Source organism: Rana temporaria, chromosome 7, assembly GCF_905171775.1.
Source record: "Rana temporaria chromosome 7, aRanTem1.1, whole genome shotgun sequence".
NCBI classification, from domain to species: domain Eukaryota; kingdom Metazoa; phylum Chordata; class Amphibia; order Anura; family Ranidae; genus Rana; species Rana temporaria.
The window spans coordinates 92,557,584-92,584,916 of NC_053495.1; positions in this window are offsets into that span (position 1 = coordinate 92,557,584).

Sequence of the window (27,333 nt, forward strand, 5' to 3'; positions counted from 1 at the left end):
ATGATCTTACCCAGACTACTGTACATCTTCCGGACACTCCCAATCCCTCTGCCACAATCCTATCTTAAATCCTTACAGTCCATACTTGGACACTTTCTATGGCAAGGCAAGAAACCCAGATGCAACCAGGCTAAACTTGTCAAACACAGGTCTGTAGGAGGCATGGGCCTAGCAGACATCAGAGATTACTATATGGCCACTATACTCTCACAGATGCGCGAGTGGATGGTGGAACGCCCCACCACTCTTTGGAGCGCTATAGAATCCCACATGGTCCCTGGCCCCAACCTGTCCCAATGGCTATTCAGCACGATTATAAACAAAAAAGTGGAGTAGCGCTAGAGACTGAAGGGCCTTCAAATAACTAAATAAATCAAGGAGAAGGCTGCATGAAAGTCCAATAAATATCAAAAAATGTGTTTAACAAATTAGTGACAAACAATTGGTTAATAGTCCAAACGTGTATCAAACTTGAGTGTAACACTCTGTTGTAACAACGAAAGGAAGAAGAAGTCTGGCTCCAAATGGAAAATGCAACTTGCTGACCCTTACCGAAAAGGAAGGTCCTATCGGACCTAGTCAAGCAGAAATCCCTGGATGGTGTATGTTGAAATAGAGCTTGTCTGTTAAGACGATCCTTCCAGGGGTCACAAATCCGCCAATAAAGCAACCAGAAGAAAAAAAACTCATATAGTGTAAATCCGTGTTATAATAAAGCATGAGTGCATCCCCCAGTGACTGGCAACAGACAGTGTGAACACAAGAAACCACCACCAGTACACACACTGACCCTTACCAGAACCTGTGATCCGTCAGGATCAATCAAAGCAGAGGGGATGTAGACAGTAAGCAGTAATGGGACGTCTCAGCCAATGGTGAACGAATAGATCAGCAGGTCCAATATGTGTGAGGAAGAAAAACTCACATAGCGTGATACCGTAGAGGTTTTTAATATAAAAAAGCAGTACACTTACAGTTCAGTAACAGAGTGTCAGCGAAGATAAAAAAAAGAAAGCCGGCCGGCGTGTCAGAACGAAAGTCCTCAAATCGCGGTGACGTCAGCACGTCGCCTCCCAACGTTTCGTCTGCTCTAGACGTGGTCACGGGAATGAGGAGACGTACTGCGTCACCGCATATAAACGTTAAGTGGGTGGGAAATCAATTGGACAACAGTCTCTAGAGGTCGCCCGTCCGCCATCTTACTTGAGGGCAAAAGCAAGGGAAAACCAATGTGATTACAGCATATGGTCCAAAAATAATACAAAAACATTGCCAATTGTTCATTGACGGAAACTTTGCCAATAGCTCGTTCCATGAAACCGTCAAGAGGACAATTATAATACAGAAAATAGGAATACAACAAATAAATAAAAAGGGATAAAATGAAAGAGGCTGGTATATATCCTCTGAGACTGGTGTCCACTTAGATGGCTATATAGCAACATCCCACTCAAATACAATCATTTATATTCATGAAGATACAGAGACCATATTGGAAGTACAGTGCTATACATATGTTATCAGACCATATATAGCAGAAACAAATAAACGCATATGGAGAAATATCCAATAATAATTTACACTAATGACACGGTTAAAAAACAGCAAATATGGATAAATATGCTGTATTATTTTAAGAAACAACAGGAATAATTAAAACCATAAAAGATATATATATAAAATAAATAATAGAGGTAAGGACCATGCATTAAGCATTGTCAATAAAACAATTGACGTCTACCTCTATATTCAAACCGTGAGGTTCATAACATTTTAATTTGTGAACCCACATCATCTCTGAACGTGGGATGCTCCTCACCAGGTCACTCCCTCTCCAATGTGCCTGGAATTTCTCTATTCCTAAAAAGATAGTGCCTCCAGGATCCTTATTGTGAGCCAACAAATAATGTTTGGACACAGAGTGATTTGGGAAGCCACTGTAAATATTCGTGAGATGTTCGTTCAAACGTATGTGGAGGGGACGTTTGGTCCTTCCCACATATTGGAGTCCACATGGACATTGGAGTAGATAAACCACTCCCACCATGGAACAGGTGATAAATGTTTCAATTGGAAACCTCTTGGTTGAATGTCTGGATCCAAAACTGGTCGTTTTCTTAGAAATTTGGCGGTTGATAGCACAGACATGGCATTTGCCGCATTTAAAAAAAACCACCAGGCCAGACAAAAACATGGAGGGAATCCTGGGTGGATCCAAAACATTGGGTGCCAACTTATCCTTCAGGGATGCCGAACCCCTAAAGACAACCCGGGGCTTATCAGGCAGTATGGCACCCAAAATTTTGTCACTCTTAAGCACATGCCAGTGTTTACTGATAATATGTTTAACACTGGCATGTTGGCAACAATAATCAGTCACAAAGAGAGTTTTGTAACTACCCCCTTGGTCATCCCTGGGTTTAATACGAAGTAAATCTTCGCGATTGGTGTTGGTCACCAAATCCAAAGTGTCAGCCAAAGAACTTCGATCGTAACCCTTTTCAACAAAACGTTCTGTTAGAACCCTGGCCTGATCAAGGAAGACATTATGTCTACTACAATTCCTTTTCAGACGAAGGAATTGCCCCTTGGGCACAGCTTTAAGTCAAGTGGCATGGTGACAACTGTCACTTGGAATAAAGGCATTTCTGTCTGTGCTTTTAAAGTAGGTGGAAGTGGTAAAACCATCACTGTCAGCAGAAATAGTTAAATCCAAAAAATTAATTTTGTCCTTACTGGCCTCATATTTGAGTATGATCCCCCTATTGTTGGAATTGAGGAATGCCATGAAGACAGATAGTTCGTCCTCAGACCCTTTCCATAGGAGGAGGATGTCGTCTATGTACCGTGCCCATAACCGAATCTGGGGCCTAGTACCAACACCAACGACATCCTCCTCCCATTTGGCCATAAACAAATTGGCCAAACTCGGGGCATATTTGGCCCCCATCGCCACTCCTTTATCCTGCCTGTAGTATTGGCCATCATGCCAAAAAAAGTTGTGGGACGCGGCATATTGTAATAGCTCCATAATGTAGGAGATTTGAACAATCGGGAGTCCTGAATCTCTTTCTAAAAAATATGAAACCGCCTCTAATCCTAGATCATGTGGGATCACAGTATACAGGGAAGTGACATCTGCAGTCACTAACCATAAATCTGGTGTAGGTTGGATGTCAGATAACAAATTTATGACCTGTCTGGTGTCCTTTAAAAAGGAAGGCATGTTTTTCACCAGGGGCTGTAGAAAAAAGTCAATATATTTGCCCACCCGGGACGTCACAGAATCTATACCACTGACTATATCTTTTATGGTTTTAATTATTCCTGTTGTTTCTTAAAATAATACAGCATATTTATCCATATTTGCTGTTTTTTAACCGTGTCATTAGTGTTAATTATTATTGGATATTTCTCCATATGCGTTTATTTGTTTCTGCTATATATGGTCTGATAACATATGTACTGTACTTCCAATATGGTCTCTGTATCTTCATGAATATAAATGATTGTATTTGAGTGGGATGTTGCTATATAGCCATCTAAGTGGACACCAGTCTCAGAGGATATATACCAGCCTCTTTTATTTTATCCCTTTTTATTTATTTGTTGTATTCCTATTTTCTGTATTATAATTGTCCTCTTGACGGTTTCATGGAACGAGCTATTGGCAAAGTTTCCGTCAATGAACAATTGGCAATGTTTTTGTATTATTTTTGGACCATATGCTGTAATCACATTGGTTTTCCCTTGCTTTTGCCCTCAAGTAAGATGGCGGACGGGCGACCTCTAGAGACTGTTGTCCAGTTGATTTCCCGCCCACTTTACGTTTATATGCGGTGACGCAGTACGTCTCCTCATTCCCGTGACCACGTCTAGAGCAGACGAAACGTTGGGAGGCGACGTGCTGACGTCACCGCGATTTGAGGACTTTCGTTCTGACACGCCGGCCGGCTTTCTTTTTTTTATCTTCGCTGACACTCTGTTACTGAACTGTAAGTGTACTGCTTTTTTATATTAAAAACCTCTACGGTATCACGCTATGTGAGTTTTTCTTCCTCACACATATTGGACCTGCTGATCTATTCGTTCACCATTGGCTGAGACGTCCCATTACTGCTTACTGTCTACATCCCCTCTGCTTTGATTGATCCTGACGGATCACAGGTTCTGGTAAGGGTCAGTGTGTGTACTGGTGGTGGTTTCTTGTGTTCACACTGTCTGTTGCCAGTCACTGGGGGATGCACTCATGCTTTATTATCACACGGATTTACACTATATGAGTTTTTTTTCTTCTGGTTGCTTTATTGGCGGATTTGTGACCCCTGGAAGGATCGTCTTAACAGACAAGCTCTATTTCAACATACACCATCCAGGGATTTCTGCTTGACTAGGTCCGATAGGACCTTCCTTTTCGGTAAGGGTCAGCAAGTTGCATTTTCCATTTGGAGCCAGACTTCTTCTTCCTTTCGTTGTTACAACAGAGTGTTACACTCAAGTTTGATACACGTTTGGACTATTAACCAATTGTTTGTCACTAATTTGTTAAACACATTTTTTGATATTTATTGGACTTTCATGCAGCCTTCTCCTTGATTTATTTAGTTATTTGAAGGCCCTTCAGTCTCTAGCGCTACTCCACTTTTTTGTTTATGATTTATATGTTAGTATAACATTTTTGAGTTAGCAGCTTTATATAATTTTTTGTTAATTTTTGGTAAGCGCACTATTCTCCTTTTTATATTCAGCACGATTGCCAAACAAGCACAACTCTCCATATACTCTCCTACTATTCAGGCTTCTGTCAAAGTATGGAAAACACTCCATTCCTCCTCCTGGCCGACCCTCACAACCAAACCTATCCCCATACCCATACAAACACTTCAGCTGCTGACCCCTGACTTACCTATCCCTCACTGGCTGACTGAGCGCGTATCCCACGTCCACGAACTATGTCCCTTAGTGACCACCAGCTCATTTCTCCACATCCAAGAGACCCTACAAGCCCCTGCCTCAGACTACCTTACGTACTACAGACTGCAACACTGCCTTAACAACTCTCGTCCTCTGGAAGGACACCTACCTCTGCACATATGGCGCTTCCTCTTCTCTGATACGACGAAGACCAAAGGTACTTCCATAATTTACTCAACCCTCCAAGAAAAAAACTCCTTCACCAAATCCAAACCACTCCTGGAGTGGGAGTCTGACTTACTTACCCCGTTCTCTGACCGTCAATGGCAGACAGCGATTAAAGCTAACCACAAATATACCTCTTGCACCTCCCTTTGGGAACTCTCGCAAAAATTGCTGATGAGATGGTATCTTACACCAATTAGGATAGCCAAATTCCACCCTGACACATCTCACGAATGTTGGAGGGGTTGTAAAAACCCCGGCACTCTTCTCCACATCTTCTGGTCCTGCCCATGCTTAAGACCGCTATGGTCATCAGTGGAGTTGATGCTACGGAACATTCTTGGTACACCCATTTCGCTGACACCCCCGCTAGCTATCCTTAACCTAACCATTGAGGACATTCCATCGCCCCTGAGACTGGTGACCGTACATGTACTGTTAGCAACAAGACTAATGATAGCTCGAAACTGGAAGTCCAAGACTGTCCCATCACTGACGGACGTAATACGACTGGTGAGAAATAAGTGGATTGACAGAGCATAAACATTAATTACAAAGGATTGACTGTCAGCTTTCAAGTCCCTCTAAGAAAGAAGATTTATAGGGGTTACCTTATACAGGCAAAATATGGGGACTCTTGTTAAAGCATGAACAGTAATATTATATGAAAATATGTGGGCCTGGTCAAACCTCAATCATGAGAGCCACAACACCAATATGAATATCAAAAAGATTTATTTTATAAAAAGATTTTCTTTGTAAAAAGACATAGAAAAAAAATAAAAATAAAAAATAAATAAATTATACATTGAATACTATAGAATGCATACTAGACAAATTCCAGACTAACAAATAAAATGATACTTCAAGTGCATAAAGATGCAGGTGATCTTCATTTCATCCCACATGTAACGGTTCTACTAGTTTCGCCCAAGGGGGCTTCGTCAGGAACCAATGGGGGGCAGTAGTCTGAGCAAACAAAGAGTATATCAATGAACGGAAAAATATATGTAATAATATATACAAATAGTCACATAGATTTATTGTATCAGTGCATACAAACGTGTCTGATTGACCGTAGATGTTGATATAATCATAATTTATTATAAGACATAGAGACAATGTATTTTGTTTAAGTAGACGAAAGTCGAGTTAATGCAGTGTCTGTGATAGCTGTGGACTTTGACAGAAATATTTACCTGAAAGAATGGACTGAAAAACCTGAGTGGTTAGCCGTGATTGGCTCAAAATCCCGGATGGAGAATCCCAGATGGAAGGAAGGAGGGATGGAAAAAAGAGGAAATAATCCTCTTATGCATGCAGGTAGGGTCACCATGCACCGCACAGAGCCTGGATGCAAGCCTATAGAGGAGGAGGAGCCGAAGGCAAGCAGGTACTGTGGGTACAGAATAAGAATATTAAAAAAATAACAAATAAAAAAGAAGAAAAAAGAAATATAATCAGAAAAAGAGAGAAAATGTGATGAACAGACATCTATAGAAAGATATGTGTAAAAGGATTAATGATTATTACCTGGTTCAAATAATGATAGGAATAATGGGAAGATTGATGATAAGGTAGTCTCAAAAGAGATTGATATGGATCATCCTAAGAGATTTCTGTCAATACTGTACAGCACAAAATAGGAAGTCATTCACTATGTCATAAGATTATATAATGACAGATTAGTTTGAAAGTTAATTATTAAGACTGCAAATGACAGCGGTAATAAAGATAATATTAATATAAGTATAAGCGCCTATATAGGCTGCAGAATATTAAAAGAATCTAAATTACTAGAGAAATGTAGCATTTCTTGTGTAGTAATTAAACATTATAATTGTTACACCTATCGGAGTAGTAGAGGTAAAACATGAAGAAAGTGACAATAAATACTTGTCTGATTTAAACAAATAATGGTAATAGTATTACCTGATTGGAGTTGCAATAGTAACTGCCGGAAATTAGGCAGATAAATTGCCCAAGAAATCTGTATAGTCCAAATACTGGATAGTAAAAAAGAAAAGAAAAGAAAAAAGAAAAAAGTCACTCCAGGAGAGAATATTTCCTCAGTGTTGACAAATAAATTAATAAAATATAATATATTTTCACAAAGTCTGCAAGTGACAACAAAGTATCACATCCAGATTATTGTGGACACTGAATTGAATTTGAAGAAAAAAAGGGGAGATATAGCATCAAATAAAAATAAAAATAATATAAGAAGATGGTAGATAAGAGCATACCTATGACCTGCTGTTGCCTCAGTATACCGAGGAATGATTCCTCTAGCAGAGCTCACGCTGATAGATCAGCTGTGCGGCTCACTAATATGCTGCCCTCAATCAGAGTGAGATGATATACAGCTGAATAGGGGGCAGCTCCTCACTCTGAAATGGGCGTGGTTGTCACGGCAGATGTCATGGGGATTGCCCATGGGAGCCGCAGGGACCGCGTCTGCGCAAGAGAAGGGCATCCCTCTAGGAGATGCTAAGTCAAGCGCGCAGGCGCGGAGAAGAGGAAACTCCTGGGGAAATACACCAGCGTCAGATATGACGCATCAGTGCCTGCCCTATGGGTGCCGTGAGGAAGCGGACACGCACTAACACTCATGCCTCCGCTTGAGTTCAGCTCAGCAACGCTGAACTGGTGCGCGCCCCCTAGCGCCCAAAGTGGCTTGCAGCTCGAAACGGAATGATAGATGTCTGATAATACAGGCAGTCTGCTGAAGTGCAGGGGATCAATGCTGATGGTAGGAAAGCATGCAAAGCAAGTTTGGATCCATGTCAGGCAAATAAGAGAAGAAGTAGAGATAGATGTGGGAAAAAGGGGGAAAAGAGAAAAAAAGGAAAAGAAAAAAGAAAGAAAAAACGACAAAAATGAATATTATTAATTAAAAAAAATAATAATAATAGAAAATGAAATTTAATAAAGAATATTAAATAAAATATAATATAAATTATAAAAGGAAAAAGAATGTGAAAAAAATGAAAGAAAGTTGATATAATAATAAATACTACTGAAAAGAATGAAAAGATGAATGAAATTAATAATACTAATATTAAACAGGAAAATGATAATAATGAATAGAAAGTATAAAGTTATATATGTAAAGGAAAGGCCCCCAATAGACCCAGAAAGAACAAAAAAAACCCATAGGGAGAGTCCACAGGTCACAGCACAAAACCACTCGAAATCCATTACAGTAACATTTGACATTAATATTGTCACATCAGAGTATGTTCTTCTATATAAGAGTATGTTCTTCTATATAACCGAAAAAGATAATATTCTAGAACAAATCAGGTTAATTATAAAGTGTTGTTGCATACCTGCAGTCATGTAAGCTGCACAGTAAAATTCTAAACTCCCAATTGTCGGGTGGTGGAATGACGCAAAAATGGGGCCCGTATAAGTGTAAACCACACAGTTCACGGCACCCATTGCACCACCTCCCTCTATCAACAGGAAATATTAGTGCTCAAGGGACTGGGGCAAGACTGCTTGATAGGCCTTGATGGATTAGGGCTGATAAACATTTGGTAAAGCCTAACCATAAAAAGTGGGAGAACAGCTTGGAAGGAAAAGCTTCAAATTAACGATGTAGTTACCCCGGCATATCCGACTTGTGGTCACTGAGTTAAATTAAAGGAAGGGTTTATAGCTTATATTCTCATTTAACCCTGGGTGCTGAGTAGCATTGAGTGTATATATCCAGCGTGCTTCCGTTTGTAGCAGTCGTTTGTCAGCATCGCCTCCTCTCTCATTGAGAGGAATATGTGCCAAAGCAAAGAAGCCTAACATTGCCTGGTTGTGGTTGTGGAACAAGCCTATATGGCGGCTGATAGGTGTTTCCATAAGTTTTTTCTTTACAGCTAAGACATGGTCTCTCATTCTGCAAAAGAAATTGCGTTTAGTTTTACCTACATAGTAGGCACCGCAATTGCATTTCATTAAATAGATAATGCCAATTGTTTGGCAGGTTGCACGAAACTTGGGTGAATATGTTTCGCCATTGGGTAGAGAAACACTTTCACCTGGCAGAATGTATCGACAAAAATTGCATTTACCACACGGGAAAGTTCCTGTCTTTGTTGGTTTAGGCACCATTTGTGTCGCATAATGGCTGGTGACGGCTCTATCCCGAATTGAGGGAGAGCGTTTGAATGTTATCTCCGGTTTTAAATTAATGAATTTCTTAATTTTATCATCGGAGGTAAGGAGGTACCAGTATTTGCTGTAAATATTACGAATTGTTTGATGCTGACGGTTAAAGCGTGTGATCACCCTAGTAGTGTTGGCTTTTGAGACATTTTTGGCTTTATAGATGAGATCATTTCTGTCTAATAGGCTGGCTTTATTGTAGGCACGGCGTAAGCAAGTCTTACTATAACCTCTCTCTTTAAGGCGGGCGTAAAGCTGTGCTGCTTCTTTTTTGTAATCTTCTTCGCGGGAGCAATTGCGCCTCAGTCTTAAATATTGACTGTATGGAATGCTATTGATTAGCGGACTGGGGTGCGAGCTGGAAGCATGCAGTAAGCTGTTGCCTGCTGTAGGTTTCCTGTAGAGTGTGGAACATAGGCTACCTTTAATGTCAATGAAAAGTTCAACATCTAGAAAAGTTATATTTTTTTGGCTATAATTGTATGTAAATTTTAAATTATAGTTGTTAATTTGTAGCCCTTCCAAAAACATCAGAAGCTCATCACGAGAGCCCCCCCAAACCATGAAAACATCATCTATGTAGCGATGCCAAGTTAGCACGCTATCCGATGACGTGTTCCTGGATTCCTCATTAAAGAGGTCACGTTCCCACCCCCCCAGGTACAGGTTAGCGTAGGAGGGGGCACAGCCTGCCCCCATAGCTACGCCCTGTACCTGGAGGTAGTGGGAACGTTTGAACAGAAAAATGTTGTTCGTCAAAATAAATTCAAGCATTTCTATGATGAAATTGTTGTATTTAGAGGTATTTTTGTCACGTTCATTGAGGAAGCTCCTAATGACTTGTGTACCCAGCCCATGTGGGATAGAATTATATAATGCCTCTATGTCAATGGCAACTAGCCAGGCATTAGGTGGAATAGTGAGGCCATCAACAATCTTTAGTAGTTCGATGGTATCTTTTACGTGAGAAAACAAGCTCTGAACGTGAGGGTATAAGTATTCGTCGATGATCCTACTAATATTTTCAGTAAGGGAACCACAACCGGATACGATTGGACGTCCTGGAGGGGGTAAAACCCCCTTATGTATTTTAGGCAAGGCATAGAATGTCGGGGTGGTGGGGCTCTCAATGTTAAGAAATTGCAAAGTGGTCTCATCTATAGTGCCCAGGCGGCGTGCGCGGTTCAGAATCTGGCGATATCGCTCAATGCTTTGTGTGATCATCGAGGCTGGGACAGGTCTGTACCAGTCTCTATTTTTCAAAATTTTAAGGCACATCTCCTCGTAACTGTGTCTATCCATTAGTACAATGTTTCCCCCTTTATCGGAGGCTTTAACGACAAGATCGTCGTTGTTACGGATAGTGTTCAAGGCTGTTCTTAAATTTTTATTGAGGTTCGATGTAGTGCCTGACTTCCAGTTCGCTGCCTCTATGGCTTTGGTGACCTGCAGGACAAAGGCCCAAATATTGGGATTACCCTGCAGGACGGGAAATGATCTAGATTTGGGCTTGTAAGTTTTAGGAGTGACATAGACTGGTTTATTATGTCTTGACTGTATTAAGCCGCCGGGCACCACGCCCGGAAGTTGATACGTCCACCCTTCCTCCTCAGGGTTACTTTCATCCCACAGTTCCATGAGGTCCTGTAGGGCCTGTAACTCCTGCAGGGAAATATTGTCTAAGGCAGTGTTGTCATTGATAGAGGGATTCGGGGGATTGGCCGCATTGTCGTAAAGTACCTTGTACATTAATCGTCTAGCGAAAAGGTGCAAGTCTTTTACCAGTTCAAATTTGTCCGCCTCGCCATCTGGGCAAAATGAGAGACCAAGTTGGAGAACATTTTCTTGATCTGTGGTTAAAGGATAGGGAGAGAGATTAATGATATTTTTTACTTTTGTTATGTCCCGGTCTACATCGTTGTGGGGACCGGGACCAGATCTTTTACTGTCTGCTGGATGCTCTGTGTGCCTGCACTGTGTTTCCTATCTACAGCAAATATAGGTGCAGTGCGTAATTCTGATGAAACATTAGATGTTGCATGATTAGAGCTATGTGGCATAGGGGTCAAAGGTGGGGCAAGGGTAGATGTTACAACTACCCCTGTAGTAGAGATAGGCAGCGTAAGAGAAGTATTACTGAAAATGCTCGTGTTGTTACTGGAATTACTGGTACGTGATCTTTGAGCACGGGATCGTTTATCCTTTAAAGGGAACTGGGATCGAGTGACCTCCTGCAAGCTCCTGTCTAGATCGTTTTTTCTCTTCTTGTTATCTGTGTCAGGACGTCTCTCAACTGGAAAGTAAGATGCGGATGACAGAGAGGATGTATCGGACTGACGTCTAGGACTATTTTTAGGGGAGCTTTTCTTATCAAAGGATTTCTTTACATTGACATTTTTACGCTGAGGGTTACTGGGCCATCTATATGCCTGAGCATTGTCGTATGCCCTTTTATCTCTTTGATATTTATTTTCCTTAGTTTTAATAAGGTTAGTGGCATACTTGGTCAAATGGACTTTAAGTTGATCATCATATGCTGAATAGCCGACATATGAACGTACATTGTGATTAATGTCTTGCCAGTCTTTGATCTCACAGTCAATGTTGCTCATATCACGGCTATATTGTTCACACAAAATATTCATCATGTTGAACGAACAGTTCTGTAAATTAAGCTCCCACGCTGCCTTAACATTTGCTTCTACTTTGTTAATGTTCGGAAATATTTGTATCCTTAAACCCCAAGGCACAATTTTGGTACTGATGTATTGTTGAAAGAATTCCTTGTGCCAAAATAGGCGCGTTTTCTTTTCAACTAATTTTTGTAGACCTAGGAAAAAGGAATTAGCATCATCTTCCGATGCCTCATCCTTGATCCTAGATTTCTTCACCTCAGCTATAAATCCCTCCCACTCCTTACCACAGTATTCCACCATCTTGACAGAGAGGTTATCGCTATCCCGTTGATTGGCTAGCCGAACGATATCAATCAAGCAACATGGTAAAGAAGGGGCCTGTCCCTTTAAACAATAAGAACGATAATATGCAGTGGTAGTGAGCAGTTGGTATGACACAACAAAAAATAATAATAAACAAATTAATATGTTAGTGTTTCAGCAATCAGAGAGAACACATCAAAAGAATCAAATTGTCACAATAAATGTGGCACATGAGTGAGGTTAACAGGAGAATCAACTAAAGTATGTTGGAGCTCTGTCTTAAGAGGGGAGCATGGGTGTTTAAATCCACCCTATAATAAGATATAAGTGGATTGACAGAGCATAAACATTAATTACAAAGGATTGACTGTCAGCTTTCAAGTCCCTCTAAGAAAGAAGATTTATAGGGGTTACCTTATACAGGCAAAATATGGGGACTCTTGTTAAAGCATGAACAGTAATATTATATGAAAATATGTGGGCCTGGTCAAACCTCAATCATGAGAGCCACAACACCAATATGAATATCAAAAAGATTTATTTTATAAAAAGATTTTCTTTGTAAAAAGACATAGAAAAAAAATAAAAATAAAAAATAAATAAATTATACATTGAATACTATAGAATGCATACTAGACAAATTCCAGACTAACAAATAAAATGATACTTCAAGTGCATAAAGATGCAGGTGATCTTCATTTCATCCCACATGTAACGGTTCTACTAGTTTCACCCAAGGGGGCTTCGTCAGGAACCAATGGGGGGCAGTAGTCTGAGCAAACAAAGAGTATATCAATGAACGGAAAAATATATGTAATAATATATACAAATAGTCACATAGATTTATTGTATCAGTGCATACAAACGTGTCTGATTGACCGTAGATGTTGATATAATCATAATTTATTATAAGACATAGAGTGGACTTTGACAGAAATATTTCTGTCAAAGTCCACAGCTATCACAGACACTGCATTAACTCGACTTTCGTCTACTTAAACAAAATACATTGTCTCTATGTCTTATAATAAATTATGATTATATCAACATCTACGGTCAATCAGACACGTTTGTATGCACTGATACAATAAATCTATGTGACTATTTGTATATATTATTACATATATTTTTCCGTTCATTGATATACTCTTTGTTTGCTCAGACTACTGCCCCCCATTGGTTCCTGACGAAGCCCCCTTGGGCGAAACTAGTAGAACCGTTACATGTGGGATGAAATGAAGATCACCTGCATCTTTATGCACTTGAAGTATCATTTTATTTGTTAGTCTGGAATTTGTCTAGTATGCATTCTATAGTATTCAATGTATAATTTATTTATTTTTATTTTTTTTGATTTTTCTATGTCTTTTTACAAAGAAAATCTTTTTATAAAATAAATCTTTTTGATATTCATATTGGTGTTGTGGCTCTCATGATTGAGGTTTGACCAGGCCCACATATTTTCATATAATATTACTGTTCATGCTTTAACAAGAGTCCCCATATTTTGCCTGTATAAGGTAACCCCTATAAATCTTCTTTCTTAGAGGGACTTGAAAGCTGACAGTCAATCCTTTGTAATTAATGCTTATGCTCTGTCAATCCACTTATATCTTATTATAGGGTGGATTTAAACACCCATGCTCCCCTCTTAAGACAGAGCTCCAACATACTTTAGTTGATTCTCCTGTTAACCTCACTCATGTGCCACATTTATTGTGACAATTTGATTCTTTTGATGTGTTCTCTCTGATTGCTGAAACACTAACATATTAATTTGTTTATTATTATTTTTTGTTGTGTCATACCAACTGCTCACTACCACTGCATATTATCGTTCTTATTGTTTAAAGGGACAGGCCCCTTCTTTACCATGTTGCTTGATTGATATCGTTCGGCTAGCCAATCAACGGGATAGCGATAACCTCTCTGTCAAGATGGTGGAATACTGTGGTAAGGAGTGGGAGGGATTTATAGCTGAGGTGAAGAAATCTAGGATCAAGGATGAGGCATCGGAAGATGATGCTAATTCCTTTTTCCTAGGTCTACAAAAATTAGTTGAAAAGAAAACGCGCCTATTTTGGCACAAGGAATTCTTTCAACAATACATCAGTACCAAAATTGTGCCTTGGGGTTTAAGGATACAAATATTTCCGAACATTAACAAAGCAAATGTTAAGGCAGCGTGGGAGCTTAATTTACAGAACTGTTCGTTCAACATGATGAATATTTTGTGTGAACAATATAGCCGTGATATGAGCAACATTGACTGTGAGATCAAAGACTGGCAAGACATTAATCACAATGTACGTTCATATGTCGGCTATTCAGCATATGATGATCAACTTAAAGTCCATTTGACCAAGTATGCCACTAACCTTATTAAAACTAAGGAAAATAAATATCAAAGAGATAAAAGGGCATACGACAATGCTCAGGCATATAGATGGCCCAGTAACCCTCAGCGTAAAAATGTCAATGTAAAGAAATCCTTTGATAAGAAAAGCTCCCCTAAAAATAGTCCTAGACGTCAGTCCGATACATCCTCTCTGTCATCCGCATCTTACTTTCCAGTTGAGAGACGTCCTGACACAGATAACAAGAAGAGAAAAAACGATCTAGACAGGAGCTTGCAGGAGGTCACTCGATCCCAGTTCCCTTTAAAGGATAAACGATCCCGTGCTCAAAGATCACGTACCAGTAATTCCAGTAACAACACGAGCATTTTCAGTAATACTTCTCTTACGCTGCCTATCTCTACTACAGGGGTAGTTGTAACATCTACCCTTGCCCCACCTTTGACCCCTATGCCACATAGCTCTAATCATGCAACATCTAATGTTTCATCAGAATTACGCACTGCACCTATATTTGCTGTAGATAGGAAACACAGTGCAGGCACACAGAGCATCCAGCAGACAGTAAAAGATCTGGTCCCGGTCCCCACAACGATGTAGACCGGGACATAACAAAAGTAAAAAATATCATTAATCTCTCTCCCTATCCTTTAACCACAGATCAAGAAAATGTTCTCCAACTTGGTCTCTCATTTTGCCCAGATGGCGAGGCGGACAAATTTGAACTGGTAAAAGACTTGCACCTTTTCGCTAGACGATTAATGTACAAGGTACTTTACGACAATGCGGCAAATCCCCCGAATCCCTCTATCAATGACAACACTGCCTTAGACAATATTTCCCTGCAGGAGTTACAGGCCCTACAGGACCTCATGGAACTGTGGGATGAAAGTAACCCTGAGGAGGAAGGGTGGACGTATCAACTTCCGGGCGTGGTGCCCGGCGGCTTAATACAGTCAAGACATAATAAACCAGTCTATGTCACTCCTAAAACTTACAAGCCCAAATCTAGATCATTTTCCGTCCTGCAGGGTAATCCCAATATTTGGGCCTTTGTCCTGCAGGTCACCAAAGCCATAGAGGCAGCGAACTGGAAGTCAGGCACTACATCGAACCTCAATAAAAATTTAAGAACAGCCTTGAACACTATCCGTAACAACGACGATCTTGTCGTTAAAGCCTCCGATAAAGGGGGAAACATTGTACTAATGGATAGACACAGTTACGAGGAGATGTGCCTTAAAATTTTGAAAAATAGAGACTGGTACAGACCTGTCCCAGCCTTGATGATCACACAAAGCATTGAGCGATATCGCCAGATTCTGAACCGCGCACGCCGCCTGGGCACTATAGATGAGACCACTTTGCAATTTCTTAACATTGAGAGCCCCACCACCCCGACATTCTATGCCTTGCCTAAAATACATAAGGGGGTTTTACCCCCTCCAGGACGTCCAATCGTATCCGGTTGTGGTTCCCTTACTGAAAATATTAGTAGGATCATCGACGAATACTTATACCCTCACGTTCAGAGCTTGTTTTCTCACGTAAAAGATACCATCGAACTACTAAAGATTGTTGATGGCCTCACTATTCCACCTAATGCCTGGCTAGTTGCCATTGACATAGAGGCATTATATAATTCTATCCCACATGGGCTGGGTACACAAGTCATTAGGAGCTTCCTCAATGAACGTGACAAAAATACCTCTAAATACAACAATTTCATCATAGAAATGCTTGAATTTATTTTGACGAACAACATTTTTCTGTTCAAACGTTCCCACTACCTCCAGGTACAGGGCGTAGCTATGGGGGCAGGCTGTGCCCCCTCCTACGCTAACCTGTACCTGGGGGGGTGGGAACGTGACCTCTTTAATGAGGAATCCAGGAACACGTCATCGGATAGCGTGCTAACTTGGCATCGCTACATAGATGATGTTTTCATGGTTTGGGGGGGCTCTCGTGATGAGCTTCTGATGTTTTTGGAAGGGCTACAAATTAACAACTATAATTTAAAATTTACATACAATTATAGCCAAAAAAATATAACTTTTCTAGATGTTGAACTTTTCATTGACATTAAAGGTAGCCTATGTTCCACACTCTACAGGAAACCTACAGCAGGCAACAGCTTACTGCATGCTTCCAGCTCGCACCCCAGTCCGCTAATCAATAGCATTCCATACAGTCAATATTTAAGACTGAGGCGCAATTGCTCCCGCGAAGAAGATTACAAAAAAGAAGCAGCACAGCTTTACGCCCGCCTTAAAGAGAGAGGTTATAGTAAGACTTGCTTACGCCGTGCCTACAATAAAGCCAGCCTATTAGACAGAAATGATCTCATCTATAAAGCCAAAAATGTCTCAAAAGCCAACACTACTAGGGTGATCACACGCTTTAACCGTCAGCATCAAACAATTTGTAATATTTACAGCAAATACTGGTACCTCCTTACCTCCGATGATAAAATTAAGAAATTCATTAATTTAAAACCGGAGATAACATTCAAACGCTCTCCCTCAATTCGGGATAGAGCCGTCACCAGCCATTATGCGACACAAATGGTGCCTAAACCAACAAAGACAGGAACTTTCCCGTGTGGTAAATGCAATTTTTGTCGATACATTCTGCCAGGTGAAAGTGTTTCTCTACCCAATGGCGAAACATATTCACCCAAGTTTCGTGCAACCTGCCAAACAATTGGCATTATCTATTTAATGAAATGCAATTGCGGTGCCTACTATGTAGGTAAAACTAAACGCAATTTCTTTTGCAGAATGAGAGACCATGTCTTAGCTGTAAAGAAAAAACTTATGGAAACACCTATCAGCCGCCATATAGGCTTGTTCCACAACCACAACCAGGCAATGTTAGGCTTCTTTGCTTTGGCACATATTCCTCTCAATGAGAGAGGAGGCGATGCTGACAAACGACTGCTACAAACGGAAGCACGCTGGATATATACACTCAATGCTACTCAGCACCCAGGGTTAAATGAGAATATAAGCTATAAACCCTTCCTTTAATTTAACTCAGTGACCACAAGTCGGATATGCCGGGGTAACTACATCGTTAATTTGAAGCTTTTCCTTCCAAGCTGTTCTCCCACTTTTTATGGTTAGGCTTTACCAAATGTTTATCAGCCCTAATCCATCAAGGCCTATCAAGCAGTCTTGCCCCAGTCCCTTGAGCACTAATATTTCCTGTTGATAGAGGGAGGTGGTGCAATGGGTGCCGTGAACTGTGTGGTTTACACTTATACGGGCCCCATTTTTGCGTCATTCCACCACCCGACAATTGGGAGTTTAGAATTTTACTGTGCAGCTTACATGACTGCAGGTATGCAACAACACTTTATAATTAACCTGATTTGTTCTAGAATATTATCTTTTTCGGTTATATAGAAGAACATACTCTTATATAGAAGAACATACTCTGATGTGACAATATTAATGTCAAATGTTACTGTAATGGATTTCGAGTGGTTTTGTGCTGTGACCTGTGGACTCTCCCTATGGGTTTTTTTTGTTCTTTCTGGGTCTATTGGGGGCCTTTCCTTTACATATATAACTTTATACTTTCTATTCATTATTATCATTTTCCTGTTTAATATTAGTATTATTAATTTCATTCATCTTTTCATTCTTTTCAGTAGTATTTATTATTATATCAACTTTCTTTAATTTTTTTCACATTCTTTTTCCTTTTATAATTTATATTATATTTTATTTAATATTCTTTATTAAATTTCATTTTCTATTATTATTATTTTTTTTAATTAATAATATTCATTTTTGTCGTTTTTTCTTTCTTTTTTCTTTTCCTTTTTTTCTCTTTTCCCCCTTTTTCCCACATCTATCTCTACTTCTTCTCTTATTTGCCTGACATGGATCCAAACTTGCTTTGCATGCTTTCCTACCATCAGCATTGATCCCCTGCACTTCAGCAGACTGCCTGTATTATCAGACATCTATCATTCCGTTTCGAGCTGCAAGCCACTTTGGGCGCTAGGGGGCGCGCACCAGTTCAGCGTTGCTGAGCTGAACTCAAGCGGAGGCATGAGTGTTAGTGCGTGTCCGCTTCCTCACGGCACCCATAGGGCAGGCACTGATGCGTCATATCTGACGCTGGTGTATTTCCCCAGGAGTTTCCTCTTCTCCGCGCCTGCGCGCTTGACTTAGCATCTCCTAGAGGGATGCCCTTCTCTTGCGCAGACGCGGTCCCTGCGGCTCCCATGGGCAATCCCCATGACATCTGCCGTGACAACCACGCCCATTTCAGAGTGAGGAGCTGCCCCCTATTCAGCTGTATATCATCTCACTCTGATTGAGGGCAGCATATTAGTGAGCCGCACAGCTGATCTATCAGCGTGAGCTCTGCTAGAGGAATCATTCCTCGGTATACTGAGGCAACAGCAGGTCATAGGTATGCTCTTATCTACCATCTTCTTATATTATTTTTTTTTTTATTTGATGCTATATCTCCCCTTTTTTTCTTCAAATTCAATTCAGTGTCCACAATAATCTGGATGTGATACTTTGTTGTCACTTGCAGACTTTGTGAAAATATATTATATTTTATTAATTTATTTGTCAACACTGAGGAAATATTCTCTCCTGGAGTGACTTTTTTCTTTTTTCTTTTCTTTTATTTTTTACTATCCAGTATTTGGACTATACAGATTTCTTGGGCAATTTATCTGCCTAATTTCCGGCAGTTACTATTGCAACTCCAATCAGGTAATACTATTACCATTATTTGTTTAAATCAGACAAGTATTTATTGTCACTTTCTTCATGTTTTACCTCTACTACTCCGATAGGTGTAACAATTATAATGTTTAATTACTACACAAGAAATGCTACATTTCTCTAGAAATTTAGATTCTTTTAATATTCTGCAGCCTATATAGGCGCTTATACTTATATTAATATTATCTTTATTACCGCTGTCATTTGCAGTCTTAATAATTAACTTTCAAACTAATCTGTCATTATATAATCTTATGACATAGTGAATGACTTCCTATTTTGTGCTGTACAGTATTGACAGAAATCTCTTAGGATGATCCATATCAATCTCTTTTGAGACTACCTTATCATCAATCTTCCCATTATTCCTATCATTATTTGAACCAGGTAATAATCATTAATCCTTTTACACATATCTTTCTATAGATGTCTGTTCATCACATTTTCTCTCTTTTTCTGATTATATTTCTTTTTTCTTCTTTTTTATTTGTTATTTTTTTAATATTCTTATTCTGTACCCACAGTACCTGCTTGCCTTCGGCTCCTCCTCCTCTATAGGCTTGCATCCAGGCTCTGTGCGGTGCATGGTGACCCTACCTGCATGCATAAGAGGATTATTTCCTCTTTTTCCCATCCCTCCTTCCTTCCGTCTGGGATTCTCCATCCGGGATTTTGAGCCAATCACGGCTAACCACTCAGGTTTTTCAGTCCATTCTTTCAGGTAAATTTCTGTCAAAGTCCACAGCTATCACAGACACTGCATTAACTCGACTTTCGTCTACTTAAACAAAATACATTGTCTCTATGTCTTATAATAAATTATGATTATATCAACATCTACGGTCAATCAGACACGTTTGTATGCACTGATACAATAAATCTATGTGACTATTTGTATATATTATTACATATATTTTTCCGTACATTGATATACTCTTTGTTTGCTCAGACTACTGCCCCCCATTGGTTCCTGACGAAGCCCCCTTGGGCGAAACTAGTAGAACCGTTACATGTGGGATGAAATGAAGATCACCTGCATCTTTATGCACTTGAAGTATCATTTTATTTGTTAGTCTGGAATTTGTCTAGTATGCATTCTATAGTATTCAATGTATAATTTTTTTTTTTTTTTTTTTTCTATGTCTTTTTACAAAGAAAATCTTTTTATAAAATAAATCTTTTTGATATTCATATTGGTGTTGTGGCTCTCATGATTGAGGTTTGACCAGGCCCACATATTTTCATATAATATTACTGTTCATGCTTTAACAAGAGTCCCCATATTTTGCCTGTATAAGGTAACCCCTATAAAACGACTGGTGAGAACCCACTACACATACGAAACCACCCTTGCACGTAGGAAACACTCCTGCTCCACAGTATGGACCCTCTGGGATCCCTGGCAAACTTGGTATAACGGTCAATGGACCACTTGAATTATCCTCTGATTGTATTGATATACTCATGATGCTCTCTACCTTCCCCCCCTTCCTCCCTCTTTATCCCTCCTCCCCTCCCCCCCCTTTGTTTACATAATTGTATTCTGTTCATATTCTGTTTTATCTTACCTGCCGTCTAGATACCCACTTGGTGGGTACATGGGCGGTGCAGTATGTAACCCGGTATTGAACCTTCTTCTTGAGACTATGCAAGTTACTCTGCACTGTATACCCCATGGTACTTGATAACGTTGTATTGATATGCTTGACATATACCAATAAAAACTATTTGAAAGAAATAAAATATTTAGGAAAGCCCAATATAAATTAATGTTCTTTTGCAAAATTAAAATGGTTATAATTGAAAGTATAGTAAGAAGAAAAATATAGTAACCTGGTAAGATTGTTGCTTTTACAAAATGTTATTTAGTAATGGGATTAAGAGGGTTCAAATGAGAATGTAGTTTGGATTAATTATATTTACTATAACCAACAGAGGTTCGTTAACTATAACAGGGATGCACTTCAAGGTATAGTTAACCCCTTAACGCCCGCCGCACGACTATTTACGTCCGCACAATGGCACGGACAGGCAGATGGGCGTATATATACGTCCTTGCCTTCTAGCGGGTGGGGGGTCCGATCGCGACCCCCTCCGCTGCGTGCGGCGGGCGGATCCCCTCGGGGAGCGATCCGGGACGACGGCACGGCTATTCGTTTATAGCCGCTCCGTCGCGATCGCTCCCCGGAGCTGAAGCACGGGGAGAGCCGTATGTAAACACGGCTTCCCCGTGCTTCACTGTGGCGGCGTATCGATCCAGTGATCCCTTTTATAAGGGAGACTCGATCGATGACGTCAGTCCTACAGCCACACCCCCCTACAGTTGTAAACACACACTAAGTGAACACCAACTCCTACAGCGCCCCCTGTGGTTAACTCCCAAACTGCAACTGTCATTTTCACAATAAACAATGCAATTTAAATGCATTTTTTGCTGTGAAAATGACAATGGTCCCAAAAATGTGTCAAAATTGTCCGAAGTGTCCGCCATAATGTCGCAGTCACGAAAAAAATCGCTGATCGCCGCCAATAGTAGTAAAAAAAAAAATGAATAAAAATGCAATAAAACTATCCCCTATTTTGTAAACGCTATAAATTTTGCGCAAACCAATCGATAAACGCTTATTGCGAATTTTTTTTACCAAAAATAGGTAGAAAAATACGTATCGGCCTAAACTGAGGAAAAAATTTTTTTATATATGTTTTTGGGGAATATTCATTATAGCAAAAAGTAAAAAATATTGCATTTTTTTCAAAATTGTCGCTCTATTTTTGTTTATAGTGCAAAAAATAAAAACCGCAGAGGTGATCAAATACCACCAAAAGAAAGCTCGCCAAAAAGGACGCCAATTTTGTTTGGGAGCCACGTCGCACGACCGTGCAATTGTCTGTTAAAGCGACGCAGTGCCGAATCGCAAAACCTGGCCTGGGCATTTAGCTGCAAAATGGTCCGGGGCTTAAGTGGTTAAACAACTAGAGGCCACATCACAAATGACTTTGTAAAATGGGTATGGCCCTAGACATGATTTTAGCCAACAAGGGGGGTGTATTTAGAATGTTACCTGGAGACAGTATTTTGGGTGATAACGCATCTGTACTCAGGTATAGCGATTTTGTTTCTGCTTATATTGGTTATGATAATGTTTTGTTGTACTGACCGTGTCCTCCATTACCATCCTTACCTGTTAAGAAAAACACATACTACATTCTCAAGTGAGGGAAAGAATAGTGTTTGACTGCTTCCTGAAATTTCGTTGAAGAAGGACTATGGATAAGCCCTGTCTGGACGCTATGCAAAACATAAAAGAGTTGACAGTAGGGAGGCCAAACCAGGGACAAAGAGAGCATAGGGACAGTACTGATAAAATAGTCATTTTAAGGGGGGACTGTGATGGAAGTTACTAAAATGAGTATTTTGTGTTATGTTACTTTTCTCCTGAACTACTCGAATGTTGCCTTTCTTTCATTATATTGTTTTATTTATTTTATTTCTTGATAAATATATATGTGTGCGGGTATTGCAACAAATGTTATTATCCTTAAATGAAGTGACAGAGTATGTAGGGTTAAAGAACCTTCAGGAAATGATTGAGTAAAGACAGATGCACTCTTACTCACTCCAAAACCCCCTCCACCGAAGAAAGCCCCTGTGAGCTTGAGTGGTGGACCCTGTATGCCACGAGGACTTTTGTGCCAAGAAGAATAGACTTACAGGAAAAGACCCTTATATGGACTAAGCCAATCAGTTGTGCTCGTGTGAATGATGTCATTTTGTCTATAAATCTATGCTAGCAATAAAGACTCCTCCTCTTTGACATTGGACAGTGGAGGATGTAGACTAATTTCCCTCGTGTCTGCATGTTTCACTATTATGAATTTGAATCAACGGCAGAATGGGTTATGCCCTGAGGTTGTGTCAGGGGTCAATCCTTATGACTCTCAGCAGTTCACATGGGTGTCAGGGCCAAAGCGCTGTACTTCCTCCTTTAACACACCAGCGTAGTAGATTGGCTTCCCGGCGGCTAACTGGGCACTTTAGGCGTGTGCGCATACGCATGTGACCTCTCGGGGCCAATCACCAGCGTGACCGCCCTATTTAAACCAGCTCCTGTCAGTAGACAGGTTGCTGGTTTATCGTCAGCTACTTCCTGAACCTGTGTCTCTGGAAACCATTTCCTGTTGGAATTCCGTTCGACTCACCTCTCACCTGGAACCTGACCTCGGATTGCTTCACCACTCTATTGAACTCTTCTGACCCCGACCTCGGCTTGTGACCTGGACTCTGTTGTTGTTTCTCCTGCCCTTGAACCTCTTGGCTTGTGACCCGGATCTGCTGTCTTCTCTGCTCCCCGAACCTTGGCGTGCACCCCGGACTTTCCAGTTTGTTTCTTGGACTCTTTCAGTACCGGTTATCCGGCTTCAGTATCGTTTGTTCCTGTTTCCGTCTGCAGTCACCCAGAAGCACCTGTCATCTACAACCGTCACCGGTCAACGCTTCTCCACTGGCACCGGTACCGCCTCGTGCTTCCGCCACCTGTTCCAAAACTCAGTGGGCGGGCGCGCTTGGTCGTAAAGGTGAACCACCCTCGGCAGTTCGGTCTCGGTGAGTACTTGATTCCTGATAGTATAAACCAGCCGAAAACAAAAAAATGTCCGAGACCGACAGGGTGCGTTCACCTTTCGAGACACTTTGCCAGCAGGTGTCCGCGCTTACCGAGGCGGTGCAGAAACTTCAGGAGGGATATGTCCAAGTCGATGGCCGTCTACAACAGTTCACTGGGTCTCCTGGGGTAGCACCCCCACCTGCTGCATCTGCTGTTGGGACTTCCTCATCACAGTCCATTCCCAGTTCAGCTGTCGGATTGATCCACCCGGAACCTCGGGTCCCTCCTCCGGAGCGTTTTTCTGGCGAACGCCGAAAATACCGGGCGTTCAAAAACGCGTGTACTTTATACTTAGACCTCCAGCCTAGAACTTTTTTCTCCGAGGCCGTGAAAGTTGGATTTGTTATTTCCCTCTTGTCCGAAGAACCCCAGGCTTGGGCGCACAGCCTAATGGAAAAACGAAGTCCGATCCTAGATTCACTGGACTCTTTCTTTGATCATATGGCTCAGTTATATGATGACCCGCAGCGTATGGCTTCTGCTGAGACCGTCCTCCATAATCTAACCCAGGGGAGGCGTCCGGTAGAGGATTATACCGCGGAATTCCGCAAATGGTCAGCTGACACCGGCTGGAATGACGCAGCACTAAAATACCAATTCCGCCAGGGACTCTCAGAAACTCTCAAGGATGAGTTGGCAAGAACCGAGGCTCCCGCTTCGTTAGAGGCCTTGATCCAGTCCGCCACCCAGCTGGACCGACGTTTACGAGAACGACGCACTGAGCGCTTCCAGACTTCACGCCCTGCTTGGGTTCCACCCAGGGTAGTTCCAGCTGCATCCCCTCCTGTGGCTCCTCAACACGGCAGTCTTCCAGACCCGGAACCCATGCAACTCGGACTGGTTCGAACCCCTCTCACCAGTGAGGAAAGACTGCGTAGACGCCAGAATAACTTGTGTCTGTATTGCGGTGCCACCGGTCATTTTCTTCGCACCTGCCCCATAAGACCGAGTAAGGTCCCGATTCAACCCGTTTTCAACCTTCATGTCTCAAATAGTTCTCAGACTCATCTTGTACTCTTCGTCTCTTTACAGCTAACGGAAAAGACCATCCGCCTCCCGGCCATCCTTGATTCAGGTGCATGCAGTAATTTTCTGGACTCCAATTTAGCCCTTAAACTCCACATACCCCTTCGCAATAAGGATCAACGCCTGCAAATACATTTGGCCGATGGCTCTCTTCCTAAATCGGGACTAGTCTCACAGGAAACTGTGCCTCTTCTAGCCATTACCGATTCAGGTCATCAGGAATTTCTACGACTAGATCTCATTCCTTCACCGCTTTTTCCTATTATTTTAGGACTCCCCTGGTTGCAAACACATCAACCTTGCATCGATTGGCTGAAGAAAGAGGTCAACTTTACATCTTCCTTTTGTGCCCAAAACTGCTGCGCACCCACGGTAGCCACCTGTTCAACTGTGGTAACCTCACCTGAACTTCCACCTCACGTCCCCTCTGTTTACCATGAATTTAAAGACGTTTTTGATAAACAGCAGGCTGACTCTCTCCCTCCCCATCGGCCTTATGATTGCCCGATTGATCTCTTACCTGGTTCTGAAATACCTTTCGGCCGCATCTTCCCGTTATCTGAAACCGAGCTTGCGGCTCTTAAGGAATACATCGACGAAAACTTACAAAAGAACTTTATCCGACCTTCTTCTTCTCCAGCGGGGGCAGGTATCTTTTTCGTTCAAAAGAAAGACGGCTCGTTACGACCCTGTATCGACTACAGAGAACTTAACCGGATCACCATCAAAAATAGGTACCCGTTGCCTCTCATACCAGAGCTTTTTCAGAGATTTCGAGATGCCCAGGTGTTTTCCAAATTGGATCTGAGGGGTGCCTACAATCTTGTTAGAATCCGAGTCGGGGATGAATGGAAGACCGCCTTCAGGTCACGGTTCGGTCATTTTGAATATCTCGTCATGCCATTCGGGCTCTGCAATGCCCCGGCCACCTTTCAACATCTGGTCAATGATATCTTTCGTGAGTATTTGGACGATTTTTTAGTTGTATACCTGGACGACATCCTCATTTTTTCCCCTTCTCTTGAGCTTCATAGGCACCACGTCAAGAAAGTTCTTACTATCCTCAGGAAACACAAATTATTTTTGAAAGCCGAAAAATGCGAATTTGAAAGAACGACGATACAGTTTCTAGGTTTTGTCATCTCCACCGGCGGGGTCGCCATGGATCCCCAGAAGATCAAAGCCATCTTAGACTGGCCGACACCAGTGGATAAGAAGGCAGTGCAGCGGTTTATTGGCTTCGCCAATTTCTACCGGCGATTTATTGTCGGGTTTTCTGCCATCGTGATTCCTATCACCAAACTTACCCACCAAGGCAGCCATTTTCACTGGTCGCAGGAGGCTCAGGAAGCTTTTGAGAAACTAAAAAAGATTTTTTCTTCAGCACCTGTCTTACGGCACCCTGATCCAAAGTTGCCCTTTACTTTGGAAGTGGATGCCTCTGAGACAGCCCTAGGAGCCATTCTTTCACAAAGGCAAGGGTTAAAGTCCCTACTCCATCCCGTGGCCTTTGCCTCCAGGAAACTAACAACTCCAGAGAAGAATTATGACGTAGGGGACAGAGAACTCCTCGCTATCAAATTTGCCCTCGAGGAGTGGAGGTACTTGTTAGAAGGAGCAATTCACCCGATTATAATTTTTACGGACCATAAAAATCTCGAGTACTTGCGCTCCGCAAAACGTTTGAGACCTAGACAAGCTCGATGGGCTCTTTTTTTTTTACGATTTAATTTCCATATTACTTATAGGCCTGGTTCGAAAAATGGAAAGGCGGACGCACTTTCCAGGATGTTCCCAGAGACTCCTTGCACAGCGGAACCAAGTACCATCCTGCCTTCCCGGAATTTTCTCTTGGTTTCTGAAACTGATCTGTTAAATTCCATCAAAATTGCATCCAGACAAATCTCGGACCCAGTATCATCGTCACTAAAGGAGCGCGATGGCTTATTTTGGCTTCAAGACAGGATCTACGTTCCCACCGAGATCAGGCAATCAGTTCTGAGCACCTTCCACGACCGTAAGTTAGCCGGTCATTTTGGGGCAAGGAAGACCTCTGAACTACTTTCCCGTTATTTTTGGTGGCCAAAATGGAAACAAGACTGTAAAACTTACATTTCTTCATGTGCAATCTGTCAACGCAACAAGGGTCCTAAAACCAAGACCTGGGGGTTACTTAAGCCTCTGCCAGTTCCAGAACGTCCGTGGGCTGATATTGCTCTAGATTTCATCGTAGATTTACCTCCATCGGAGGGCTTCACGACAATCCTGGTAGTCGTGGATCGCCTGTCTA